We start from the raw sequence: 12,227 nt of genomic DNA on the forward strand, positions 1-12,227 counted from the left end.
CTGGAATTGTCCTTGATAATCCCCAACACTCGGAATGGACCATCTTCTCTAGCAACAGTGTTGTTTTACTATGAATGAGAAGCTCTTCTTCCCTCCAAGAAATCCAAACCAATCTCTGGGTTCAAATACCATGATTTGATAGCTCCTCTCTACCCACTAAATTGTGGCTATGTCCCTCATGTGTATAAGCTCAATCTTTCCAACCATACTTTCACCATCTAAAGTAACACCATTACTCAAGAGTAAAAATAAGAATTTCAAAATAGTCAAAGACTAAAACACATTCAGAGATTTACAAGGATAATAACCAACAGAGTTATAAATATCAGAGTTATGAAAACACTCAATATCTCGCACAGAATTATCCAAAATAGGCTAAATATGCAAGATATGCTCATCCAAATAACTAGCATAAATTAGCACAAACTCTTTGTGAAATAACTCAGTAATGTGTGTGGCATCTTTAATATTTTTACTTGCAATTAAAAATATCATCATATTAAATCTATCCACTAAAAAATTAATGATATGTGTACGTTTTCTAACCCTAGGCAACCCAAGTAAAAAATCCATAGAAATATCAATCCAGGTATGAGTAGCAATAAGTAAAGAAATGTACAACATATTCAAGAAAGCTTGAGATTCAACTTTCTTAGATGCAATAAAACTAGAATAAATTCCATCTATACTCCTACGTTTATGAGGCCAATAAAAATATATAGAACAAAAATAAGATTTAGTTGCATAAAAATTCTTCATATAATCAAATACTAAGAATTTAGGAGTAACAGTTGTAATCAAATCATACCTCATGGACAATTCATTAGCAATTAAGTTCTCATTACCTTGTCCAAAGTGTGCAATTAGTTGTCTTTCTTCCTTTTCATCCATATTAATGCCTCCATAATTTATCAGTGAATCTACAAAACCTTGAAAAGTTGACATAAAAATACTAGAAATTTCATGGTTAGATATATGAGAAATTAAAGAATCTTTGGAATTCAATGATACTAATGCACTCTTGTCTGCTAGAACTTTCTAGATCTCTCTCGCAAGTGTGTTTATTACTCTCAGTGTCTTTGTCGCTCATTGACTCCTCTCTCTCACTATTCTCATCTCTCAAAACTCTCACTTTTAATTAAACATTGATCATTTTTACTCAAACACTAACTCTCTTTCTCTGTTTTTTTTCTCTCTTGATTTGTAAACTCCTCACATCCCAATGACCCACTTGAGAAATTCTGCACTTTTGGATTCTCCAAGTACACATCACCCTCTATATCATACTCAATAAATTCTTCTGTCATTGGCTTGGAAGAAGAATGAGAGATACGCTTAGAAAAACTTGTCTTCTTATGTCGATCCATAATATTCTTCTTCATCTACTCCAACTCAATCGCAACATTGACTAAATTCTCAATGGTTGTGCAACGGTAAAGTTTGACATTATCTACAATGTCTTTATTTAGTCCAATAAGAAAGTGTCTCATAAGAACATCTGAATACTTTGTAATATTAGCCTTGGTTCCGAAAGACATCAACTCCTTAAGGTACTTCATTACTGATTTGGAACCTTATTTCAACTTACGAAGCTGTTCAAGAAATTCATTGTGGTATGATGATGGCACAAATCGATTCTTCATGATTTTCTTCATCTTCTCCCAAGATTGAATTGGTAGTTTTCCAATCCGTCTTCTATTTTTTTTAACTCGGTCCACCAGACAAGGGCATGATCTGAGAATTCTACAGCCACTAGTCTTATCTTTTTCACCTCAGAGTAGTTGTGACACTAAAATATGAACTCCATCTTCCGTTCCCATTCCAAGTAAGTCTTAGGGTCACTTCTGCCCTTAAATTCTGGGATGCACATTATGATAACATTAATGTTACTATCAACATCTTCCCATTGTCTATGACATCGGGATCTGGGTGTAGCCTTTTTCGCATACTCCGCAGAATGATTATAAATAGATTCTCGGGACCGCACTTGTTGACTAGAGGATAAAGAATTAAGACTTGAAGCCATGTCATTAAGACGTTGTTCAATCCTTTCTAGTATGCCATTGATTGCGTTGACGCAGAAAGTCAGTTGTTGATCGGGGGTCACTTCGTCATTAGCTATCACTGAAGAACCTATGAACGAAAAGATCTCACAGCACTCTTCTCACGTGTATCATTTGGAATAGGACACTGTGTTTACACTCAATATGTGGCATTTATCTTCTGTTGAGCTCACCACTCTTGTCTTTCTCCACTCTTGGATTGCTTCAACAAGTTGCAATTTAGAAAATGAGAAATTGAGACACCAAACTAAGACAATCTAAATGATAGAGATGTTCAACTTGACAAGAAGACAACCAAAGTATGTGACAAAGGAAGAAAAATAATAAGTGATACTAAGATGACAGAAACTATAAAATTGAATCCTAATTGAAACTCAAAGGAAATTTGAAAAGGTAAAACATCGTTTAAAAAATTGATGTTTTTTTGTGTGTAGCAGATGCTGACGTAATTGGAGAATCAAAATTTAAAGATGAATTTTCGTTTTTTTTTTACTTTTTTTTACATCTTTTTTTATATTTTTTATAGACCTTGACTTTAAGATATAATAATTGCAGAAATGCAAAATTAAATAAGAAAATTCATTTTTTTTTTCACTCTGAAGTAAATTTATAGACATTGAAGAGAAAAATAAAGATATTAAACAAGACCCAGAGAACGTGTAGATAAATAAGAATTTACCTACGACCTGTAACTGATACTAGATGATAAGGGTTTATTGAGGGTTTAGGGAGTTTAATAAAGACAAAGCATTAAAGTCCCAACGGAAGAGTTGGAACGAGAATAAGAAAAGAATGACACAAAATGACACACCCCAAAAGACACAGCGGAAACATAAAGGATAGATAAGATTTTTTCTACTAGACCTCTAAGAAACCTGTTCTTAGCAACCTAGGTCACCAGAAGGAATTCCCTACTAGACCTTTAAAGAACCTGTCCTTGAGAACCTAGATCAGAGGGATAAAAATTGAAAGAGACTAACACACAGAATTATCTTAGTGTTAGATCCTTCAATCTTCTTCATGCAACAAGCGAAGCAAATCACTCACCTAATTTAATTACACACAAAAAATGTGCATAAAGTAACTGAAAATTTTATTTATCGAAGTTGTGTAAATTGTCTCACCAAAGATGTTTAAATAGGTCCCTAATAAACTAACTAAAAGATAAGATAATATAACTCAATTTAAATCTTCTAAAGATAAGCTAACTAATTTAAATCAGATTTGATCTTATTGGATTAGATCAGATTTGATTTAAATTTAAAATCCTAAAGATATGAGAACTAATTTAAATTAGATTTGATCTTATTAGATTAGATCAAATTTGATTTAAATTTAAAATCACTAAAAATACTACTAAGCAAATCAAGTCAAATCTTCCAACAAACTCTAACAGTAGAACAAATTAAAATAAAGGCCTAATAAATTCAAAAATTAATTGTAATTTATGCTTCCCACTGATTTTGAAAAGCATTATTGGGCTTTTTGCTATCTTGACTTAGCCCAACGAGCCTTATGAGTTTTCGCCATTTCAGCACCACTGCTTTTTGAGACTGACTCTTGGTCTTCTTGATGTCTAAGACTGGCATGGTATAATTCTTCTAGTATTTAAATCTTTGAATGTGACGAGATTACTATTCTACCCCTTAACTCTAAAAGGACAAAAATGCCCTATTGACCACGTATCACTTGTTCTTTATTTTTTTTTGTTTTTATGCTTTATTTCTGTCTTTCTGACTCGTTGAATGATTATTGTAGATGTTTAGTATTTTTAATTTTTATTGAACAATTATTGATTATTGATTAGTTTTGGTTCTATTATGTTACTGTTTTGTGTTGTGATTTTAATTTATTGATTATTGATTATTGAATGTCATGTGATTACTAATTAGTGATGTGCTGGTGGTTTTTCTGTATTATGTTTTACTGTGTTGTGATTTAATTGTACTTAGATTATGACTAATTTGATTATTTATTGATTTCAGTTATTGATAATAGTATCAACCGAGAAGCATTTTATGATGATAATGCATCTGTGGATAATAATTTGATGGCTAATCTTCCACTATGCTCTTTGATTATTTCTAAAGGGGATGCGGTGGTGAGAAGAGGATTGGATGGCATTTTTATCTGGTAGTGTGAAGAGGAGAAGGCGAGAGAGAGGGGTGAGGATTACGCCAGGAGCATTTTGGTATTCCAAAAAAAAGTAAATTAGAGAAGGATAGTGCATGTTAGGTTTTTTTAATTTTTTCACTGCTTAGAATTTTGTTGTTGAGAATTGTACATATCTAATGATGTGTCTTCTGATATAATGATTTGTTAAACTTTGATTTTTCTGTATCAGTCTAGCTACATTGAGCAGCATTATGTTGGACAATCATTTGGTTTCAACTTTCAAGTTTTCTTCAATTGGATTTAGTTGAGTGAATTACATGATGCTACACATCCTGATGTTAATTTTAGCAGTATTTGATGGTTTTAGGTAGTCTACGATTGTAAAGCACCACTTTGATCTTAACTTTTATTTTAATCATTCCTGTTCAGGCTTCAATAGTGTAGCAGAATATAATAACCTTATTTATTTATTTATCTTTTGAATATGATTTTGAACTTTTCAAGTGTAATTTGGAATTAAGAGAGCATTGTGTATTTCAGTATTTATGTTAAGGCAATATAGTAATTGTAGGGAAACAGTGGAGCTTGTTCTTAAATTTCGATTAATAACAAACTAAATGATAAATTGATAATCATAAGGGTATATACTTTTTTAGGTATCAATAGGCCTTATTCTTTTGAATAATAGAAAATCATTTTGTCCTATTTTTATTTTAGTGTTTCTTTATAATTTATTTATTATTTATTATAAATAGTTATTTCGGTTGAACCACAATTGAACTGATTAAATTAGTGAATTAATGAACCAGTAATTAGAGCGACTTAATGACTAGTTTGATTTTACTATTTTAGAACCTTGTTATTTACTGGGACGGATTTAAGGGGGGGGGGGGGAAGTAGTGGCCTTGGCCCCCCAATAAATTTTAGAAGTTCATATACTATTATAATAGATATCTTCTATAGAATAAAATTTAATAATGTAGTGATAGTAAAAAAAGTTATTATTTTTGCCAATAAATTATAGTTTAAATGACATAGTCTTCCCATATTCAATTAAGAGGTCGCGAGTTTGAATCTCTTTATTTTTGGTAAAAAAAAAAGAGTTATTATCTTTATGTAATAGAGTTTAAATTTTTTTACATATATTTATATTATTTGTATTTTTTATTTAATCCAGAGTTTTTTTTTTTACATTTTTTGTTAAGATTAATTTTAACATTTATAATCATATAAAAATACTTTAATATTATTTATGATAATATTATTTTTTTCCAATTCTATTTAGTTGTTTTTTTATTCTTTATTTTTATCCTTATTATTATATAAAAATACTTTAATATATTTTAAATTCACATAACAAAATTGTTAATGCAATTAACTTATATTATTTTATGTCATATTTTTTAATGATATAAAACATAAAAATATAATTTACTATCACATAAATACTTAATAAAATAAATTAATTAACAAAATATTTAAAAATATATAATTTTATATATTATTAGATATAAAACCATAAAAAATTATAAAAACTGAAATAATTCTTTTATTTGATAAGTATTTATTAATTTTTTAAATTAAAAAACTAATTATAATTATATTTATTATTAAATATATAACATTATATTTAATTATATAATATTTTAATTTTCGACCCCTCCACTCTTAGATTCTTGAATCCGTCGCTCGTTGTTTACCTCTCGTTTTTATCGGATAATGTTTATTTGTAAAATATGCTTCATTTCATTCTTCTTACAGTATGATAGTACTTTCTAAATTCTTATTGTTTGACTTCATAATTGTCCATGTGTTAGTTTAGAAATTATGGAATATATTATAAATATTATAAATCAGTAAGTGGCATTTAGTCTTCCCCTATCCCCTCCTCTTGTTAACCTTTATTCTAAAAAGGATCAGTTCACTAACTAGGAAAAACTTTTTTGTAAAAAGTATCGGGAAAATATTCCACAAGGAGAACTGAACACATGAGAGGGTGAGTCTCTTGCTCTTTCTAGTTTGCTTTAAACTTTTATTTGTTTGCATCTTGTTTACTTTAAACTTATTACTATTTAGACTTGCCACATTGCCTATAATATAATTTGTTAAGCCAATAGGATTGATAATATAGCAATGTGTATCACTAGTTATTCTAGAATATGTATATGAAAACTAATTTTGTATTTTGTTTTGTGATTTTACTAAGATTTGGACTTCTTATCAGCTTCTGCATGATATGAATGGCTTTCTATAAAAGAACAGAGATTTTAAGAGCAAGTTTTTTTTATCATGATTTAGCTATCCTTTTTTTATGTCTATAAGATATGAATAACCGGTGCCTGGCTGTTCAAGAAGAATCTACAAGTTCAAAGAAAAATATATTATTTCTCCTGGCTCGTCATCTCGAAGGTCAAAATTCAGAACCCACAAAACAAGTTGTAATAATTGTAAAACCCAAATAATTAATAAATAATTAATTCACAAATTAATATATATTCAAGAAAATTAAAAAATAAAATTTTTTTAGTTTAATGTGATAGAGCTATTTAAAACAAGAATTTTGACACTAATTTTAAAAAATTTGACCTAAGATTGGACCGAACGGATAGAACAGAACCCAAACCAGACCCGTGGGCCCAACTCACTCACTTAAACAAATGAACTCAGTTCATTTCTCTCTCTTCATTCATGCAAAATCGCTGAACAAGTTCAGCAAGGGGGAAGAAAACCTTCTAAAACACAAAACCTTCATTTGATCTTCAATTCCAAATAACTTTTGATTCGGAGTTCTGATTGCCGCACCGTTTATGACCACGTGACCGCAGCGTAGAACTCTACAAAGCTTAGTATGTAATAAGGTGAGGAAACTACATTCTCATTTTCTATTCTCTATTCTCTAATTCAAAAATTTAGTGTTTGGGATTTTGAGATTTTGATGTTTTGATGTGTTTAGGATCAATCTAACTTGAGAAGATTATTGGATTGTGATACTATAATATTTGGAGAATGTAAGAACCCTAACTCTCTTGTGGATTTGAGATTTTGAGTTTAGGAATTAATTATAGTGATATATGTGGATTAGATTGTATATTGCTGGTGTAAAAATCAAAATGGAGGTTGAATTGGTGAAGTTGGAACTCATTTGAGGAAATAGAAGCTTGAGATCAATTTCGGAAGCTAGGTTCATTGGTGGGCTGAGGTTGATAGCTTGTGGTGCGGGGAATGCTTGAGGTATTATGGGTTTATCGAAAAATCAGACAAGGTATGGTTTCAGTTTCTCGTATCTAAAATATAATGTGTCGTGAAAAGTTAGGAGTGACCGTAAGATAGGAATTGAATTATTGATGTTGTTGATTGGTTGAGATGGATTATTAGGTATGTGATTAATTGTTTTGGAGGTTGTGATTGATGCTCTTGTTAATGATATATGTAATTTGTATATAATATTGATTGATATGCATAGTGGTTAATGAATTTGAATATTGTTGAACTTGAAATATTGAGTTGAGATTGATGAAAGTGAAGGATTGGTAAGCTGTGGGATGAATGAGGAGGTTGAAAATATGAGTCAAGAGTGTTTGATGCTGATATGGTAAGGTTTTGGTTGGTTTTTAAAAGGTTTAGAATTGATTTGTTTTTGAAAGTGGAGGTTTGTAAAGTTTAATGAAAACTATGATTTTGCCCAACTTTGGTGGAGCATAACTTGGCTTCCAGACCTCTAATTTTTTTCAAATATGTCTAGAAAAAAATTTTGGTCCGAGAGGTTTACACCGTTCGAAGAACGGAGGAAAAATATTTTAAAACGAGAAAGTTATGCGCGATCAACTTTTGTGTGCAAAACAAGAATTCTGGGCTTAGCATCTTTTTAAAACTCCTGCTATGCATGCGTATGTGAGAAACACACGCGACGCGGCCATTGGACACTGTCCAGAGGGCTTGCATACGTGAGATGTGTGTCGCATACGCGAGAGGTCCAAATCTTGCAAGGACGCGTACACGAAAAGTGACACGTGATGTGAGCATACGCTACGGGTTGTGCTCCTCGCGTATGCAAGCAGGGGGTCGCGTACGCGAGCCTCTTTTTTGCCAAAACCTTGATTTTTTATTTTTAATGTATTTCTCCAGCTTTCAAAACCCCTTTTTACTCTTGTTTAAAGCCTGGTAGGTGGATTTTAGGTAATGAAGTACAATGAAGGCTGTGAGGAAGGTAATTTGTTGATGAAGAAAGAGGTGAATTAATGATGATTCATGGCTGATAATGATTATATGAGTTTACTGATGATAATGGTGGAAGTGTTGTTTATGTTATGAGCTGGATGGATATATTGATAATGAATTATGGATGATTATGAATATATGATTATTGATTGATTATGTGGTTGTTGCATGATGAGCGGATAATATGTACGCTTTTTGGCATTATTTTTAGTATGTTTTTAGTAGTTTGAATTGAGTTTTTAGTATATTTTTATTAGTTTTTAGTTAAAATTCACTTTTCTGGACTTTACTATGAGTTTGTGTGTTTTTCTGTGATTTCAGGTATTTTCTGGCTGAAATCGAAGGTTCTGAGCAAAAATCTGATTCAGAGACTGAAAAGGACTGCAGATGCTGTTGGATTCTGACCTCCCTGCACTCGAAGTGGATTTTCTGGAGCTACAGAAGCCCAATTGGCGCGCTCTCAACGGCGTTGGAAAGTAGACATCCTGGGCTTTCCAGAAATATATGATAGTCCATACTTTGCCCAAGATTTGATGGCCCAAACCGGCGTTCAAAGTCACCTACAGAAATTCCAGCGTTAAACGCCGGAACTGGCACCTAAATGGGAGTTAAACGCCCAAACTGGCATAAAAGCTGGCGTTTAACTCCAAGAAGAGTCTCTACACGAAAATGCTTCATTGATCAGCCCAAGCACACACCAAGTGGGCCCGGAAGTGGATTTTTATGTCATTTACTCATCTTTGTACACCTTAGGCTACTAGTTTCTATAAGTAGGACCTTTTGCTATGGTATTTATCATCTTTGGACATTTTAGTTCTTAGATCATTGGGAGGCTGGCCATTCGGCCATGCCTAGACCTTATGCTTATGTATTTTCAACGGTGGAGTTTCTACACACCATAGATTAAGGTGTGGAGCTCTGCTGTACCTCGAGTATTAATGCAATTACTATTGTTCTTCCATTCAATTCCGCTTGTTCTGTATCCAAGATATCACTTGTTCTTCAACTTGATGAAGGTGATGATTGACGCCCATCACCATTCTCACCCATGAACAAAGTGACTGACAACCACTCTTGTTCTACAAGCATTCGAGGCTCTAGTGAATATCTCTTGGATTCTTTAACCGGAATCCTTGTGGTATAGGCAAGAACTGATGGCGGCATTCAAGAGAATCCGGAAGGTCTAAACCTTGTCTGTGGTATTCTGAGTAGGATTCAATGATTGAATGACTGTGACGTGCTTCAAACTCCTGAGGGCGGGGCGTTAGTGACAGACGCCAAAAGAATCACTGGATTCTACTCCGGTCTGATTGAGAACCGACAGATGGAATGCCGTGCCGTGACAGGGCATTAGGAATCGTTCCAATGAGAGGATGGGAGGTAGCCATTGACAACGGTGAAACCCTACACAAGCTTGCCATGGAAAGGAGTAAGAAGGATTGGATGAAGACATTAGGAAAGCAGAGAGACGGAAGGGAAGGCATCTTCATACGCTTATCTGAAAATCCTACCAATGATATACATAAGTACCTCTATCTTTATCTTTGTGTTTTATGCGTTTATCACTATACCCATTTGAGTCTGCCTGACTGAGATCTACAAGGTGACCATAGCTTGCTTCATACCACCAATCTCCGTGGGATCGACCCTTACTCGCGTAAGGTTTATTACTTGGACGACCCAGTGCACTTGCTGGTTAGTTGTGCGAAGTTGTAGTGATCACAATTTCGCGCACCAAGTTTTTGGCGCCGTTGCCGGGGATTGTTCTTGTGTATGGACAACTGACGGTTCATCTTGTTGCTTAGATTAGGTATTTTTCTTCAGAGTTCTTAAGAATGAATTCTAGTGTTTCAAGGTGATGTTCTTATCATTACCAAAGCTGATTGATTCTCATCAATTTAGCTCTTGAATGCAATGTCTTGCTGAAGCTTGGCCGGCCATGTCTAATTCCTTTAGACTAAAGCTTTAGACTAACATTGCATGATTCCTGGAATTCTCATTAAGAATTTTGATACCTTTATTTTCCTTTTCACTTAATTTTCGAAAAAGCACAAAAAAAAATTACAAAATCATAAAATCCAAAAATATGTCTTGTTTGAGTCTAGAGTCTCAACTTAAGTTTAGTATCAATTGCATGTTTCTGTTCTTATTGCATTCATGCATGTGTCTTCATTAATCTTCAAGTTGTTCTTGATGATTTCCTTGTTTTGATCTTTGAATTCTCTTGACTTGAGTGTTTATGTGTCTCATATGCATTCTCATTAGTGTCAGTAGTATGCAAACTGCTAAGTTTGGTGTCTTGCATGCATTGTTATTTGATTTTAGTTGCATTTTTATTATTAAAAATCCAAAAATATTTTTAATTTGTGTCTTTTCAAGTCAATAATACAGAGAATTGAAGATTCAGAACATACAGCAGAGGAATTGCACAGAAAAAGCTGGGCGTTCAAAACGCCCAGTGAAGAAGGACAGACTGGCGTTTAAACGCCAGCCAGGGTACCTGGCTGGGCGTTTAACGCCCAAAAAGGTAGTAGTTTGGGCGTTAAACGCCAGAATGTGCACATTCTGGGCGTTTAACGCCAGGATGGCAAAGGGGGAAGATTTTGTTTTCAAAATCAATTTTTTTCAAGTTTTCAAAGTTTTTCAAAATCAAATCTTTTTCAAATCATATCTTTTCAATCAAATGTTTTCAAAATCAATTTCTTTCCTTTTTCAAAGATACCTACTAACAATTAATGATTTGATTGAACATTTTTTGCCTTTTCTGTTGAGGAAGGTTTTATGTTTGAATCATATCTTTTCTTGTTAGGCAAGTCATTAATTTTTAAAATCATATCTTTTCAAATTGTTTTCAAATCATATCTTTTAAAATTGTTTTCAAATCATATCTTCTCAATCACATCTTTTTAAAACCATAACTTTTCAATCATATCTTTTTAATCACATCTTTTTCAAAATAAGTTTTCAATCAAATCTTTTTAACTTCTAATTTCAAATCTTTTTCAAAAATCACTTGATTTCTTTTCCACTCTTATTTTCGAAAATCAATTAAGTGTTTTTCAAAATGTTTTCAAAATCTTTTACTTAAATTTTCGAAAATTACTTCCCTTCTTCTCACATCCTTCTATTTATGGACTAACACTATTCCTTAATGCAAAATTCGAACTCCATCTTCTTTGATAAGTTCGAATTTTCTACCTCTGTCTTCCATTTTTCTTCCTCTGACACCTCAAGGAATCTCTATACTGTGACATAGAGGATTCCATATTTTCTTGTTCTCTTCTCTTTCATATGAGCAGGAACAAAGACAAAGGCATTCTTGTTGAAGCTGACCCTGAACCTGAAAGGACCTTGAAGCGGAAGCTAAGAGAAGCTAAGGCACAACTCTCTGTTGAGGACCTGACTGAATTCTTCAAAGAAGAAGACATGGCAGCCGAAAACAACAACAATGCCAACAATGCAAGGAAGGTGCTGGGTGACTTTACTGCACCTACTCCCAACTTCTATGGGAGAAGCATCTCTATCCCTGCCATTGGAGCAAACAACTTTGAGCTTAAGCCTCAATTAGTTTCTCTAATGCAACAGAATTGCAATTTCCATGGACTTCCATTGGAAGATCCTCATCAGTTTTTAGCTGAGTTCTTGCAAATCTGTGACACAATCAAGACTAATGGGGTTGACCCTGAGGTCTACAGACTGATGCTATTCCCTTTTGTTGTAAAAGACAGAGCTAGGACATGGTTGGACTCACAACCTAAAGAAAGCCTAGACTCTTGGGAAAAGCTAGTCAATGCCTTCTTGGCAAAGTTCTTTCCACCTCAAAAATTGAGT

This window comes from Arachis hypogaea, chromosome 5 (genome assembly GCF_003086295.3).
Source record: "Arachis hypogaea cultivar Tifrunner chromosome 5, arahy.Tifrunner.gnm2.J5K5, whole genome shotgun sequence".
NCBI lineage: Eukaryota > Viridiplantae > Streptophyta > Magnoliopsida > Fabales > Fabaceae > Arachis > Arachis hypogaea.